Genomic DNA, 15560 nt, shown 5'->3' on the forward strand with positions numbered 1-15560 from the left:
GACAAAAAAACAGACTCTTAAGTACAGGGAACAAATTGGTGGTTGCCAGAGGGCAGGTGAGTAGGGGGACGGGTGAAATAGTTAAAGGGGATTAAGAGCACACTGGTCATGTGACGAGCGCTGAGCAATATATAGAATTGTTGAATGCTTGTACGCCTGAAACTAATGTAACACTGTATGTTAATTATACTTCAATTTGACAAAACTTAGTACAGGGAAGGAAGAAAAACAAGGACTGATCCCTGGGGTACTCCAAAATTAGAAGGTCTTGGAGAAGAGGGGGCGACTAACACGAACACTGAGAAAGAATTGCCAATGAGCTAGGAGGCAAATGAAAAAAAGTATGATGTCCTGGAAGCCAAGCAAAGAAAATATCTTGAGGAAGAGAGAGTGATCAGCTATGCCCCTGGGTTTACAGGTGAATTTCCTCCCCTGAAACAGGAAAGTAATTATAGTTCCTGCCTCAAAGGTTCATATCCGATAATTTAGGTGAATGCTCAATCACACTGCTGCATGCCAATGAGGGTTCAAACATACTACCTATTTATTCCTAATACCTCAGAAAAACCACTTCTCATTAAGAAGCTGTTCACTGTTCACTGTGCAAGATAACCCCTAGGGGGTGCCCAAAGCCTTCCTTTCTTTCCCCGTAATGCTCTTCTCACAAGAGACCTCAAATTTAGATGCAGGACAAAATGGATCCAATGACAACCGAATCCTCTATGGTAAAGGTAGAAAAATGCAATGCAGAGGATGTCAGACTTCAATGAGGGTAAGAATTGCCCAAAGAGCTTGTTAAAATGGAAATCTACAGCAGGCCCAGCCACCAAAGATTCTAATTACATACTTTATTTGCCAGGGGATCTGAGAATCTACATATTCCCATTCCAGGTGATTCCAGTGTCTGTCTTCCCATACTAGCACATATTTGCTTCCTCTGTTCTTTTTAGGACCTTAGAAAATTTTTGCTTCTCTTTTTTCCCTTCTCTTCCATGCAGACAATGAAGTGAGCCAACCCTGGGACTTCTAGACGGGAAGGTCCTACCTAGCAGGACAGAAAGCATGCCTGGGGTGAGTGGCTTGGCTGAGCTTTTAGTCTGTCCACATCAGAGGACACAGTATGGGGTCTTTCAGTCCTCATCTGGCCCCCAGGTCTCTTTGTTTTTGTCATTTTAATACCATTTACATTTATGTCCAATGTTTACAACTCAGGCGATTTCACATACAAACCCAGGCTTCCTGCTTCTGTAGGACAATAAGAAGATTTGAAATTTGGCCCTGCATCCGACATAGCAGAGTTGCTTCCCACAGGTGGCCATGGGCTCTATAAATTGCCACTATCCCATTCCTTCTTTACTTATCCTCCAAAATAAAAGCCAACTGTTCATGACCATTTGTCATCATAATTACACTTATATTTTCCTCAATGAACCATTTCCTTGGAAAATAAAGCTATAACAAGAGGGTTTAGCGTTTCGAAAATAAATTTTCTTATACCAGCCCCTTTCTTTCATATTATTTGTCTGGCTTCTCTAGGCACTTAAGCTTGCTATCTCTGGCCTAGCTATATTCAGAGGTGAAAAAGTTGTCCTTATATTAAAAAATAATCTGGCATAGTATTCAGCAATAAAAAGGAGTGAATTACTAACATGCACAATAAAATGAATGAATTTCAAAAATTCGTTGGGATGCCTGGGTGGTTAAGCCTCCAACTCTTGGTTTTGGCTCAGGTCATAATCTCAGGGTGGTAGGATCGAGCCCACATCCGTCTCTGTGCTCAGCATGGAGTTGGCTTGGAGTTTCTCTCTCCCTCTTCCTCTGCCCCTTCCCCTGCACACTCACTCACTCTTTCTCAAATAAACAGAGAAATCATTTTAAAAATTAAGAGAAGTCAGACAAAAAAGTATAATAATGTATATTTCTAATTACATGAAATTCTAGAAAAGGCAAGACTAATGTTTAGTAACAAAGCAGAACAGTGGTTCCCTAGGGTAGAGATTGGCTGCAAAGGACATGTTTTGGGATGATGAAAATGCTCTATATCTCAAATATAGTGGTGCTTATACATGGGAATACACATTTGTTAAAACTCATCCAATTGTACATTTTAAATGAATGCATTTTATTGTATGAAAATTTTATCTCACAAAGTTACTTTTTTAAAGTTACCAAATGGAGTTGCACCAGGAAAGAGATGGAATAAAGTAGGCCCTTGCCCAGAGTTCCTTTTTGTGTTGTGTATCACTGTCGACCACAGTTGATGGCAAGACAGAATTCAGAGTTTCAAGATTCATAAGCATCAAGGCCAATATTTAAATCTCCTAGACATAGAGATAATATTTGGCACAGGGCAGCAGATTTAGAAGACACTGCAGATGTGGGCAGCATTTCTTAGAGCACTTTACACGGAGTTGCATATGGAGAGAGGCTCAGGGCTGCCCCAGGGAGAGGACCTAGGAAGCTAGACAAAGCGTTGGCAGGAATTCAGTGTCTTGTCTTCCTCCCCGCCTTTCCCCTCTTCCTACCCCTTCTTCACTACACTCACTCAGGAATCTCAACTACAGAAGTACTCTTCATATCTGGGGGGGTCTGAGAACACTACTTCAGCCTGGAAAATACTACTTTATAAGGCAATAGTTCTTAAAATTTTGCAAAGAGAGAACATTCCATGTGGTGGGAGTGGAATCTGGGGTTGGCAGCCCTAGTCATTCTCCTCTAGAGACAGAGCAGGCTCACCTCAAAATACACAGAGTGTTGGTATGTAGGCTGTTGGTTTGATTGTACCTGGCACTGGTGGCAAACATCCCTTTTTATCTTGTGCTTCTTAGGATTGTGGATAAAGCATTTAGGATATGCAAGATGGTGAATCTTTATGGCTGGATTGCCCTACTTTATAAGAACCCAACAGAACCGTCAGTAAATTGGGAACTGACGTACAGTTACTTGAGGGTGGAAACATGCTATGGGTACCCCACCCATCTTCTCTTGTCCTTACGGCTGCCTGATTTCACCTGCAGCACCGACATTTCTTTGCCTAAGGTTTTCCAAAGTGGCTGTGCCACTGTGCATTTCCAGCCCTAGGATCTGAGATTCCATTTGCCCCTCATCCCTGCCACCCTGCCAGCACTTGGAGTTGTCAGGGTCTTTTTTTTTTTTTTTTAAAGCTATTCTGTTAGGTGTAGTGTTGTCTTATCATGGTTTTAATTTGCATTTCTCTAATGACTAATGACATTGGGCATCTTTCATGTGGCTTCTTGGCTCTACATGTATTTCCTTTAGGGAAGTATCTGTTCAAATCTTTCCTCATTTAAAAAAAAATTCAGGGGGCACCTGGGTGGCTTAGTGGCTGAGCATCTGCCTTTGGCTCCGTGACCCTGAGGTCCTGGGATAGAGTCCTGAATCAGGCTCTCTGCTCAGCAGGGAGCCTGCTTCTCCCTATCCCTCTCCCTCTGCCATTCTCCCTGCTTGTGCTCTCTGGCTTTCTCTAGCCCCCTGTCAAATAAATAAAATCTTTAAAAAAAATTCAGTTGTTCATTTTCTTATTGTTAAATTTCAATAATTCTTCATATATTCTGGATACAATTAAAAAAATTTTTTATTGGAGTTCAATTTGTCAACATATAGCATAACACCCAGTGCTCATCCCGCCAAGTGCCCCCCTCAGTGCCCATCACCCAGTCACCCCACTCCTCCACCCACCTCCCTTTCCACTATCCATTGTTCGTTTCCCAGAGTTAGGTGTCTCTCATGTTTTGTCACCCTCACTGATATTTTCACTCATTTTCTCTCCTTTCCTTTTATTCCCTTTCATTAATTTTTATATTCTCCAAATGAATGAGACCATATAATGTTTGTCCTTCTCCAATTGACTTATTTCACTCAGCATAATACCCTCCAATTCCATCCACGTGGAAGCAAATGGTATTTGTTGTTTCTAATGGCTGAGTAATATTCCATTGTATACATAAACCACATCTTCTTTATCCATTCATCTTTCGATGGACACCGAGGCTCCTTCCACAGTTTGGCTATTGTGGACATTGCTGCTATAAACATTGGGGTGCAGGTGTTTCGGCATTTCAACGCATCTGTATCTTTGGGATAAATCCCCAGCAGTGCAATTGCTGGGTCTGGATACAATTTTTTGCCAAATAAGTGATTTTCAAGTATTTTCTCCCAGTCTGTGGCTTGTCCTTTCACGCTTTTAGCAGGGTCGTTCCAAGAGCAACAGTTTCGTATTTTTATGAAGTCCAATTTATCAATTTTATTTCTTTTATGGCTTGTGCTTTAGATGTCCCATCTAAGACCTATTTGCTTAACCCAAGGTCACAAACTTGAATCCATGCCTAAATGTTTGTGATTCATTTTAAGTTAATTTTTCTACAAGATATCTGAAATAAATCAAGATTCATTCATTTACATTTAAATGCTTCTTATCATTTTTTGATAATAAACTTCAGATAAAATCCTTTTCAATTATTACATCACTTGTTTTTCCTTTCTTTGTTTCCCAGGCATAGCCAACATTAAAGTTCTTGTGGGGATCCTTCTGATCCAGCTTTTACACATTTGGTTATATATCTTTAAATATGATATTGTATTTATTTGTTTTAGTTTTTAAAAACTTTATTTGAGAGAGAGAGAGAGAGAGAGCATGAGAGAGAGAGCATGAGCGGGGGGAGGGGCAGAGGGAGAGGGAGAGAGAGAATCCCCAAGCTGACTCACTACTGATCACAGAGCCCACTGTGGGGCTTGATCCCAGGACCTCAAGATCATGACCTGAGCCAAAATCAAGAGTCAGCTTCTTAACCAACTGAGCCACCGAGGTGTCCCAGTATTGTGTTTATTTTAACATGTTTTTGAAATGTAGCTATCTTGATACATGTAGATATAGTTTATTCTTTTCAACTGCCTTGTAATATTGCCCCACAGGAGTGCACCACCTTTTACATATCCATCTCTTTATTGAAGGACATTGCAGTGGAATCCATCTTTTCACTGGTACAAATACTGCTACAATGGCCATCCTTGCATGTATCCTTTGTGCCCAGGTAAGAGTATCTCTAGGTACATAACAGAAATGCAATTTCTAGGTTAGAATGTGTTTTGTTACTAAAATGGCTGAATTTGCTGAGCTGATTGACAATCACACAGCACAGTATGATTTATAATCCCACAGCTTCACCAAATCACAAGTGTCTATTACCAATTGTGCCAGAAACTATTACCAATGTGCCAAATATGAAATTGTTTCCTTAAAAAAAATTTGCATTCACCTGATTATTTGTAAAGTCAAGTATCCTTTCATTTATTTTTATGTTTTATTTATTTATTGAAGCATGAATGACGGGCTCATTTCAGGTGTACAACACAGTGATTCAACAACTCTATAGGTATGCTCAGCACAAGGGTAGCTGCCATCTGTAAGCTTCCTTTACAATGTTTATTGATAATTTCTTCATTGACCTTTTCTCTACATCTCCTCTTCACATGAATTTTAAGTTTTGATAAAGATATTTATCAATATTTTCTATGTAGAACATTTTGCGTATCTTTAAGAAATCGTTTTCTAGTCTGAGCTCATAATGATATTTTTCTATATTTTCTCAATTTTTGGCCATATCTTGTTTCTTGGTTGAGTATTTTCCCCACAAATCAAGCCTATTCAGATCAAACTTTCATACAAAGAAATGCACAACTCATAAGCTTATATTTGATCAGTTTTGACAAATACACTCATGTGATCCATACCTCAGTCAAAATATAGAACATGTTCATGACTATAAACTTCCCTTGTATCACCTCCCAGTCACTTCATATCCCTTCCCTGAAGCTACCATTGTTCTGATTTTTTTTTTCCTACCATAGATTAGACTTGCCTGTTCTAGAAGTTCATATGAATGAAAGCATACAAGATATACTCTTTTGGGTCTGGTCTAGCTTTTTCCATTCAGCACAATCATTATGAGATTTATTCATGTTGTTGTATTAGAAGTCCCTCCACTGTTACTGTTGAGTAAGTAGTTCCATTGCATGGGCGTACCACCATTTGCCCTGCTGGTGGACATTTGGGCTGATTTCATTTGGGGGCTATGATGAATGCATTTGATGTGAACATTCCCATATAAGGCTTTTTGTGGACGTGGTCTCTCTCTTTCCTCAAATAGTTATGTAGGAGTGACATTGCTGGGTAGCCATTTGAGTTTTAAGTTGACAGGTGATGGTCACTGGACAGCTGGCATAGTGATTGATATACTTGGTGAATAGAAACCATGAAGCTTTTCTGTTTTTCTTCTCTTTGATTTTCTCTGCCTGTTCCTTACCAGCCTCACTCCCTTCCAATCCCATCAAGGTCAACAGCTTTAAAAGTAATGTGATTCTTGGTTATGAGACATTTATTGGAGTCTGAGAACACTACTTCAGCCTGGAAAATACTACTTTATAAGGCAATAGTTCTTAAAATTTTGCAGAGAGGAAAATTCTGAGAAGCCCTCGTATATAAAAATACTTTTCAAAATGAAGCTGCTTTAGCTATGTGGTGACACCTCTCTGCTTATGCCCATTGTCTCCATCCTTACTGACTAAGCAACTCCCTAATTTCTATAGCATGTTTTGAAAAATTTCGGTCTAAGGAAACTGATACTTAGAAAGTGGCCAATCATCTTGTCTTGTCTAAATTGTATGGATATGGGTGTAAGTCTGTGATATATATTTTTTAAAGATTTATTTATTTATTTGAGAGAGAGAGTGACATGTGCACAAGTGAGCGAGAGGAGGGGCAGAGAGGAAGAATCTCAAGCAGATTCCAAGCTGAGCGTGGAGCCCAACAGGGGGGCTGGATCTCATGACCCGAGCTGAAATCAAGAGTCAGATGCTTAACTGACTGAGCCACCCAGGTGGCTCATGGCTGTGATATTTTATGTGTTCTGTTAATGAATTCATAGTACACCTGAGAGACTTTAAATTAGAATTCTCTAAATTAGGAGATCTTGGAGAGCCACTTGATTTTAATGGAAGAATGCCTCACTATAGCTGTTAAAAGAAGAGAATTGGGCACCTAAGTGGGATCCCTCTGGCTTTTTTAGTGATATAAAGGGATTGAATTGATAATGAGGGGCGTGTGTGTGTGTGTGTGTGTGTGTGAGAGAGAGAGAGAGAGAGAGAGAGAGAGCTATCTTAATACTATAACATCACATTTTAAAAGTATAATACGTTTTCATCTAAATGTTGCTGTAAAATCTAACCAGGTACCTAGTTTCTTGCCTTTTTTTTTTTTTTTGGTAGCAGTAGACTGGAAAGAGACTAGGGGAGCTTCCTTTGTCTAGTGCATAATGTGGCTTAAAGGGAGGTTGTGTCCCATTTTAGAAAATTCTGCAGCTCCATGAAAGTGTCATTCACATATGGACATATGGCCTCAGCTGTCCATGTCCTTGGTCGCAAGCAAATAAGAGGACTGGTGATGTGGATTAGAAAGCTATTCTCTCACATTCTGCTGGTATTCCTTTGTGGGGGTGGGAGGGTGGGGAGGGGAGGTGGCAATCATGTCAACTCTGGCTGGTCTATAGTGCAGCTGGGTTAATCCAGGAAAGATGGACATGGAGGGGAATGCTGACCTCACATGCAAACCCCTGGGGAACACTCAAATCTCTGTGCCTTCCCTCAGCACTTCCCCATCCTCCCTAAAGAGAAACCTCAGGTATAGGTCGTGGACAAAATGGACACCATGGATAAATTTAAGCTACTGTACTAAGGAGCAAAGTTCTGACGGGAGGAGGAAAGGGACTATAAATAAAATAGAAGTGAGACAAAAACACGTGTGGGCCTCTTTGGGAGTGTTTCATGTTTTGTCTCCCTTTCTCTGAACTCATAAACTTACCTTTCTTCTGCTTGAAAGGACTTGCATCCATCATTTGAAGGCAACGTAGACATCAGAGTTGTGCCTACAAGCAATTAAGGACTTCTAGGCCAGGAAAAAGTCCTGTGGCTCATGCAAAGTCCAGCCTGGCTTGAGAATCCATAAGGACAGAGGAGCACAGAGAGCTGTGGTCACAACAAGCACTGGTGTTCCAGATCCTGCCTTTGCTCCCACTTGGTTCCAGTTCAACACAGTTTCTGACCCTTGACTGGAGTTTCCTTTTTTTGTCTTATTTTTTGTTTCCACCCTTGGCATTTGCTCACTTACCTCAATTTCCCTGACTTGCCCCTCTGTATTCTCTAATGACCTGAGTTCGGGCTCACACTTCTTGTTCAACCCTTTCCTTGTAAATTCAGGAAGCTTCTTTAATTCTAATTTGTTCTTCTATCCCAGACCCCAAATGCTGGCATGAATGCACCTGAATGGATGCCTTCCATGGCCAAGTAACTCTTCTTGATATGGGTACCAACATCAAGGGACTAAAAATTCAGTGCTTATTTTGAAAAATAAGCACTGTTTTTGTCTTTAGAGGATTATAATAATATGGAGACAAAATAGATTGAGTATGACATTAGCAAAATTATGTAAAGCATCATTATTATTCTGGTTAAGTCGAAATCAGTTAGCTAATCCTAGGGTTATCTAAATGTATTTATTGCCTTGGCATAAAATATCTAAAATTACTTACATATTTAAGTAAATTTGCATGGTGATATTTGTTAGAAAGAATTTGATCTGTAATTCAAACACATTGAAAAGGGTTAGCTGTACAACAGAAAGGATTATTTGAGAATATTTTTCAGAAAGAGCTCATTCTCAGGTTTGGATTTAAGTCAGGGAAGAATGTAAGTCAGCATTCAATTATTAATTCAATGAAGAGATAGAGATAATATCACTTATGATTATTATTGTGGGATCAGAAAATTTATTGGATTCACCTAGTCCTTAGATAAATCCCACAGCCCTTACAATAGAATTCAGTAATATTACATGACAGAATTTGTCAAAATGAGGTTTGAAAATAGGTTTCCCTCCTTCCCCTAAGAACATTGGAACTCCTGAGATGGTCTATAATGATTACTGAAGTACAATAAGATGACAAAAAACTAAATTTGCCTGTTATTTTTAAGGTGCTACCTAGCAAGTTATAGACACACATCCCACATACACACTTAAAGTAAACTAAATTAATATGTATTCTGAATTTTTGATAAAATGTCTTCTAATGGCTTTTGGTGGGGGCCCAGCTAAAAATGATAACTAACTCCAAATATGATATTTATGATGCGAGATATTCGCTCCCAGCACTCTACCAGAAGATCAGAGAGTTGAATCACAGCCTCATGTTCAGCTCCTTGTTTTTCAGGTCAGAAGAACTCCAGTAACTCATCAACCAGGTTCTGAATGGCTCATACCAGAGTATCTCTGAAAATCTTTTCACCATTCAGTTTTTGCTCAAAAAGACTTCTAATGGTTCAAGTTCAGCTTGAGAAGGGACACAATGGGGCAGCCCGGGTGGCTCAGTGGTTTAGCGCTACCTTCAGCCCAGGGCCTGATCCTGGAGACCTAGGATTGAGTCCCACGTCAGGCTTGCCGCATGGAGCCTGCTTCTCCCTCTGTCTGTGTCTCTCATGAATAAATAAAATCTTAAAAAAAAAAAAAAGGGACACAATGACCATCTGGACTGGTTTTCATTTCAAATCTCCATTTGATTTCATCCTTTTCTTTAGAATTCTGCGGGGTCTTTGTTATCTCACCAAATAAACTTTAAGCTGTAGAGCAAACACTGGATTTCAAGTGTCATAAAAGATAAATCAAGTGCTTGAAACCAGAGCAATCAATAATTTTTTTTTTCAAACACACAATAGAAAAAAAAGAGCATGCTTGTTTCTCTCTCCCATGCAATTTTTTTTTTTCACCAATCAGCTTTTTGGTCTGTTTCACTATTCATAGAAATTTGCTTATCAACTTTGATTCTAGTTAGAACAATCCGTCTAATCTTTGTAGATCTGCAGTGTCAACCGCCCCTATTTTTCTGACAGCTCAAACAGAACATAAAAGATACTAGCATGTGCTATCTAATTTCCTGATCTTTCTCATTCTGACATCCTGTAATAATTGCAAAATCATAGTTACATACCAGTCTGGTGATGCTATTTATTGCTTTTCAGTTTATTGCCTTGGTAGTACAAAAAGTGTTCCCTTGACCCCCAAATGTATTTTTGCACAAAGTAGTCACAGGACTGTAGAATTTTAGAGTAAGATAAGGTCTTTCAAAGAGCATCCAGACCAATACCTTCATTTCACAAATGTGAAAAATGAAGAACAGAAAGTGCGGATGACTAGTGCAAAGTCTTCCGGCTTTCTTTAAAATATCCTTTATTTGAATTACAAGAGTTATTAGCATCTTCTAAACATACCCTAGCTCACTCCTAAGTCTCAGTTTTCCTTCCTCCCTTCCCTACCTCAAACATTTAATACATCATCAGGCCTTATCCATTTTACCTATTGAGATCTCTCAAATTTGTCTCTTCTCTCCATTTCCAACAGTACTACCATATTTTAGGTCATCACTGCTTTGGGGCTAAAGTCCAAACTGCTTAGCTTGGTAAGAGCCCTTTTATAGACTTAGCCTTGTGATCTTTTTGCCTTTTTTGTCTTCAATGGCTTCTTTCATCCTCTGACCAAATAAATGATAAGATATTTGCAGTTCTATGAATAGACTATGTTCTTTCTCATTTCTAGTTCCTTGCACTTATTTCCTTAACATACATCTGCTTCTTCCTCCCTTCACTCATGTCCATTTACCTGACTAGGATGTATTCACCCATTAGATCCTCACTAAGTTAGCCCTGCCCCTCAGCCCATTTTGAGTCAAGGCCCTTTTATGTATTCTTACCATACCCATATTTCCAGAGTAGTCTTTTGCTCTCCTATTATTCAGAATGCTGTATTGTAATGGTCAGGTAGCTTATTAGGCTCTGTGTTAAGAGATCTGTGTTAAGGTTCCTTGAGGACAAAGTTTGGTATGTTGTAAGTTGTTACGTCTTCAGAACATAACCTAGTACCCAGAAAAAAAAATGGGTACTCACTAAAGAATAATTATAGCAGCAATGATAATAGCTATTTTTTATTGTTTTTAATAGTTATATATTTTTTAAGATTTTATTTATTTATTCATGAGAGACGCAGAGTGAGAGAGAGAGGCAGAGACACAGGCAGAAGGAGAAGCAGGCTCCATGCAAGGAGCCTGACGCAGGACTTGATCCTGGGACTCTAGGATCACGCCCTGGGCCAAAGGCAGCACTAAACCACTGAGCCACCAGGGCTGCCCGCTATTTTTTATTGTTATTGGATTTTTGCATTAGACGTTGTGATAAATTTGTTCTTTGCATGATCAGTACTCCTGTGATGATTAATTTTACATGTCAATTTGGCTAGGCTACAACATCCAGATATTTGGTTAAACATGTCTGGGTGTTGCTGTGAAAGTATTTTTTAGATAAGATTAACACTTTAATCATTAGATTGAGTTAAGCAGATTACCAGCTATAGTGTTGGTGGGCCTCATCCAATCATTTGAAGGCCTTAAGAAAAATTAGACTGATGTTCCTCAGAAAGACAGAATTCTGTCAGCAGACTGCCATTGGCCTCAAGCTGCAGCATTACCTCTCTTCTAGGTCTTGGTATCTGGCCTTCCTTGCAGATTTTGGACTTGCCAGCCACTGCTCTACAGGCATGTAAGCCAGTTCCTTAAAATCTCTCCCTGCCCCTACACACACACACACACACACACACACACACACACGTCCTACTGGTTCTATTTCTCTGGAGAATATTAACCCACCCTTATGATGAAAGTAATACTATTTTCATTGAGAAATGAGGAAACATGACCACAAAGAAGGCAATCAGTTAACTGTCCAAGGTCATTTGTCTAGTAAGTAGAGAAACCAAGTCCCAAATCAAAGTCTATTTGACCATAAAACAACAAAAAATTGACCATAAAATTCATGATCTTAATTATACTATTTGAGGAATAAATGAGTAATTAAATGAATGAATCAACATAACTGAAATTGGCTCATTCTATCTGTAGACATCACAAGTAGTTAAGTGTAATATTTCCGTCTGAAATAGACTTTCAGAATCGTCTAATCACTCAATCTCCTATTTCACTAAAAGAAAAACTGTCGATAAAATTCACTGTTGTTATCCAGTTGGTGAATGAGTTGGGAATTATGAAATCTAGGTCTCTGGAGGGTTAATATTGGAATCTTTCTGCTATGCCAACATAGTCTTTTCCACAGCATTTGGTCATTGACTCCAATTTCCTAAGGCAAATAGATGATGTAAGCAATGTCCCTGGGGCAGAATCTTGGGGCCACCATGCTGCCCAGCTCCTGGGAACACCTTTCCTTCTCCTCTCCCCAAAAACTATATGAGCCAGAGCACTAATACATGTGATTTTTCAAGTCTAGCTGATGCATCTCTCAAACTGTAGTAATAGTTTAATCATCTGGGGTAAAACAATGGGATAAATAAAGGGAAGCAATTTGATGACGTGAAGTTGAATGTTTCATTGAACTCTGCAGCCAGAGCTGAGAGCTTCCGTCTTCCATCTTCCCATAGCCCTGAAAACATAGAACTGTGTAATTTCAGCCATCACAAAGGCTTTTAATCCCTTGTTGATCATTAGGTTAATGATAGTTAATGGTGCCTGGGCCATTTTCACATGTGTTCAGTAAATATTTGTTAAATAAATGATGTGTGCCTATTCAGGAATGATTACTGAGCTTGTAAGATTGATAGAGATTTCAAGATGGAAGATAAGCTCCCCTTAACTTCCCAAATTTGTCTTTTCCTTCACAGCTACCAACATGAGTGCCTTGAAACTGCCTAAATATTTTTTCTAGAGGGGCATGAGAGGGGTAGGAGGAGAGGGAGATAGAAAATCTTTTTTTAAAAAATATTTTATGTAGGGACACCTGGGTGGCCCAGCGGTTGAGCATCTGCCTTCGGCCCAGGGCATGACCCTGGAGTCCCAGGATCAAGTCCCACATCAGGCTCCCTGTATATATATATATATATATATATATATATATATATATATATATATAGTGTGTGTATTTATTTGTTTGAAGGGGAGAGAGAACAAGGGGAAGGGTAGGAGAAGAGAAAGAGGTAGAAAATCTCAAGCAGACTCCACACCCAGTGCAGAACCCAGTAAGGACTCGATCTCACAACCCTGAGATCGTGACCTGAGCCAAAATCAAGAGTCGGATGCCTAACCAAATGAACCACCCAGGTGCCCCCCAACTGCCTGAATATTAATGAAAACTCATGAAAATACGTCAGCAGAGACATACTCCCTACCTTCAGGGAGAATAGGATGTGATCTTTTCTTCCCTGCCCATTCATTTCAGTGTTAGTTTTTATGATGGAATGAGACTTTTCTGGTCTTTAAGAGATCATGTAAATATAGCAGGAATGACAAGATGCAATGAAGAAAAAGAGGAAAACTGGTAGCAGCTTATACTCTTTGATGTTCAAAACAGAAACCACCTCAGGGAGAAATTTATCTTTCCTTTAGGAAGATGCCTCTGTGTGTCTCCTGGGAATGGAAGGGAGGCACCAGGCTGGCAGGGATGGAAGATACTGAAGGAAAGGGGGTCCAGTTCATCTGCATGATAAGGTAACAGTGATTTTTTAGGCTGGCTTCTCTGGTACTTTGAGGAAAATAATTGGGACACAGGTCTACATGGGAATGACAGGTTGTGCCATATAGCCAACCCGGTGGTTGACAGGACTGTGAAAAGTATCTGCCTGAAATAGATTCTCTAAAGCGGAGAAGGGCAAAGATTTTAAGACAAATGATGTCTGTTCTCAATTTTTGTTTGTTTCTTTTTCTGAGGTATAATTCACCTCCTTTATCCCTAACCTTTAGTAAAATCTGCAGCACACAAGAAAGGGTGTCTTAGGGCATGAAGGAGAGACAGAGAAAGATCATGGGAAATGCAGAGCTGCTCAGAAGTCAACAGAGGAAAGGGAGGGGAGGCCAGAGCAGCGGTTCAGAAGGAAATGTGACCCCACGGGCCTAGGAATCACTCACCAGAATCAGAGAAGGGAGGAGATGTTGCCATTTTTCAGGGGAAGGCTTCAGGTGTAACCAAGAGGTACCTGGGATGCCTGCAGAAACGGAGGACATTCTGTCTGGATAAGAACACAAATGTCAGTTAAGATGATACTCACACTTCGAGGCAGGACTCTTGGTAATTCTATACCTGTCTCATTCCAGAGCACTGATCAATCAATCAATCAATCAATCAGTCAACAAATGAATGCCTCTGGCTGAGAGGAGAAGAGGAAGATGAAGAGGGGAGAGGAGACGATTCCAGCTGAGTGAACCAGATTCTTTTCTACCCATTACTCTTACTCTACTTCCTAACCAGAAACTCTTCTAATCTTTCTCTTCTCTCTTTCTCTCTCTCTCTCTTTAGAGACGAAGTGAGGAGGAGCAGAGAAAGAGGGAGAAAGAGAATCCCAAGCAGACTCCGTGCCCAGCACGGAGCCCGACTCAGGGCTCAAGCTCACAACCCTGAGATCATGACCTGAGCCAAAAATCAAGAGTTGCACACTTAACTGAGTCACCCAGGCACCCTTTCTCTTCTTTAATAAAGGAATAATCATAACTACACTGTAAGATTATTGAAAGAATTAGAGCTTAAATACCTTTCACAGTGCTTCGCACAAATGAGGCACTTAGTGAATGCTACTTGTTGTATAAATATTACCATTTCTATTCTTTAAAAAAAAAAGATTTTATTTATTTATTTGAGAGAGAGAGTGAACAGAGGGTAAATGAGAGGGAAAAGCAGATTCCCTACTGAATAGGGAGCCTGATATGGGGCCGATCCTAGGCCCCTGAGATCATGACCTGAATCAAAGTCAGATGGTTAACTGACTGAGCCACCCAGGTGCCCCAATATTACCATTTCTAAAATAATAATAGCAACTTTGCCTCCTGAGCACAAAGAAGATTGAAGGAGTAAGAAAAAATTTTTCTTTGCTTCTTGCTGGGGTTTCTTTTGCCTTTTGGACAATGAACTAAAATAAGAAAAAAAATATTTGAGTATCAGGTGAGGGTGAGTTTAGATTTCAGTTTCTGTGAGTCACTGTTAATGCACCTGTCCTGAGTTGGTGCCATTAGCCTCATCTTCTCTAGGCCAGATCGTCTTAGTTCACACACACATTATTCTTTTGTATTTCTGCTCTACTTCTCTCCTTGTTGGGATTGTGATGCTGGCCAACCTTTCCAATTAGCTTGAACAGCCATTAAAACTCGTCCATTAAAATTCACTTCCCTACAGAGCTAAAGGGTAATTTTCTGAATAAACCTCTTAGGGTTGTTATAACAATCAAATTAAAGAAAGTGTGAAGAAGCTTTTTGTAGGCTGCTTTGCTGGGAGAGGAGAGAAGTAGATTGAAACATGGCATTTAGGATCAAAATTCCTCTTTACACAGAGCCTTCTGACTGCTTCCTTTGCAGTCTGTGCCCTGGTTTTTCTTGTTTACAAGATAATAATTGTGACTACCATTTATTATATGGCTTCCATCCCATTGATTAAAATTTTTTAAAAACGAT

At 39.7% G+C, this 15560-nt stretch overlaps 1 long non-coding RNA gene across 4 annotated transcripts in view; it reads left to right on the forward strand.

The window, feature by feature from the left end:
* Positions 1–14598, forward strand: part of LOC140639152 (uncharacterized) — a 114777-nt gene extending 100179 nt beyond the window's left edge. For 3 of the 4 annotated variants that reach the window (XR_012035991.1, XR_012035992.1, XR_012035993.1), the window contains 4 exons: positions 999–1071; positions 4933–5051; positions 13509–13610; positions 14214–14598. This is a non-coding gene — a long non-coding RNA (uncharacterized lncRNA). The remainder of the gene's footprint in view (positions 1–998; positions 1072–4932; positions 5052–13508; positions 13611–14213) is intronic. The other variant, XR_012035994.1, reaches the window with a different exon arrangement.
* The last annotated feature ends 962 nt before the right edge of the window (positions 14599–15560 follow it).

Source organism: Canis lupus, chromosome 1 (assembly GCF_048164855.1).
Source record: "Canis lupus baileyi chromosome 1, mCanLup2.hap1, whole genome shotgun sequence".
In the NCBI taxonomy this organism is placed as follows: Eukaryota; Metazoa; Chordata; class Mammalia; order Carnivora; family Canidae; genus Canis; species Canis lupus.